Raw genomic sequence first — 1,745 nt, 5'->3', positions numbered from 1 at the left:
GTGGGCTCACAGCAGAGATGCCAGGACGAAGCCCCAGAGTGGCCGAGCCTGTCGGCAAGCTGGGCTCTTCCTGTTGGCATGCAGAAAGAGTCCGGCTGACGGCCGCGAGGAGCCTCTGAAGGAGTCGGGGGAGCCTGAGCTGCTCCAGGGGCTGCAGTGTGGCCTCAGTGACTGGGCCCCAGGGCTCTGGAGGGAGCTGAGGGAGGGAGCGGGCTTTGCCATCTGAGGGTGAGGGGTGCAGGCGCCGCGTGGGGCTGAGGGGCCGGGGAGGCGGCAGGCCTTCGGGCAGGGGTGGCAGACGGATGGGCGTGGGCGGCGCAGGACTGCGGTGGCCGTGCTCAGCGAGGACCTGACTGCGCCTTCACTGCAAGCCTGGCCTGTGCCGCCGTCAGCCAAGAGTTGACACAGGGACCCCGGTCAGGGCGGCCGAGCGACCCTGTGACAACCTCCTACAGCGCCTGAGCTGTGGGGACCTCCTGGAGGCCAGTGTACCTGGAAACTGGGCCATCTGCTGGCACAGGGTTTGGAGCTCGTTGGCTGGTTTGTGCAGGGTCGCGGCAACCCCTCGTCCTCCTGGAAGCCTCTTCTGTGAGTCCTGTAAACCCCAGGACTGGGGTTTACTCAGCCCTCGCTGCGTGTCTGTGCCCACGAGGGAAGGGAAAGCACAAGCACGCTCGTCAGGCCGTTTCTCCCACGTGACGAGGCGTGTCGTCGCTAGAGGGAGCCCAGCCAGCCCTGGCCAGGGGGCCCCATGAGTGGCCGGTCACTGCAGCTGCGTGACGTCGCCATGGAACCACAGCTTCAAGCCCACTCGGTGTCCGAGCCGCAGCTGTGCAGACCCCTCGCACACTGCAGTGAAACACCGGCAGCCACCCAGAGGCTCCACGTTTCCCGCCCACAGGAGACCCAGCCGAAGCTGGGCCCTGGGGTGACCTGGCTCCTGTGTTGAGCCAGACCTGTCCGGGCTGGGCCCTGAGGGTCTTAGCGTGTCCGGAAGCCTCTGGCGCCCCTCCACTGGGTCTGGCGGGGTGTTGCAGCGGGGGTCGGCTACCCCCACCTAGGAAGGAGGACCCACAGACAGACAGGCGGTGCCACCTTGTTCTCTTCAGGGACAGCCATCGGCCGCCACCCCAGCCCCGGGCTGGGGGCGCAGTGGGCCGGCTCAGCCAGCATCCCGGCGCCAGAACCAAAACTATCGCGGCAGACATCCCGTCAGGGAAACAAGCATCACTCGGGGAGCAGGAGGCCAGCCGTTTATTACACCGAGGAACCAGAGGAGACCCTTCCCCACGGTCTGAGGCGGGAGCAGCTAGGCGACAGGGCAGTTACCGCCCGAGGCGGGCACAGTGTCACGTCAGGGCCAGCGGGCGCAGAAGCCGGAGACTCCGAGGCGGTTGTCTGGGTGCGTCAGCGTGTGGCCTCGGCGCGCCACTTACTGCCTGGCTCTGTCTTTACAGTCTACAGCGAAGCTTTGTTTCCACTTCAGACATTTCCACTTCGTATCCAGGACGTGCAACTCCCACGTCTTAAAGTGCACAAGCAGCTCAGAATGGAAATGAGCAAACACGGCAGGAGCTGGGGCTCAGCACGCGTCGCCGCAGCACTGAGGGGCGCGCAGAATGTCTGGGGCGCGCGAGTGAAGGGGCCGAGAGCAGGCGCGGGCTGCAGGGCGCGGAGACGGGCTGTGTGCAGAGCACGGCCAAGCGACCTCTGGGAGCGGACAGCCCCCGGCCTCGCCCGTGCGC

The sequence above is a fragment of the Condylura cristata genome, unplaced genomic scaffold (genome assembly GCF_000260355.1).
Source record: "Condylura cristata isolate star-nosed mole 26May11 unplaced genomic scaffold, ConCri1.0 scaffold00069, whole genome shotgun sequence".
Classification (NCBI taxonomy): domain Eukaryota; kingdom Metazoa; phylum Chordata; class Mammalia; order Eulipotyphla; family Talpidae; genus Condylura; species Condylura cristata.
The sequence above is the reverse complement of the archived record's forward strand: the minus strand, read 5'-3'. Positions refer to the sequence as shown.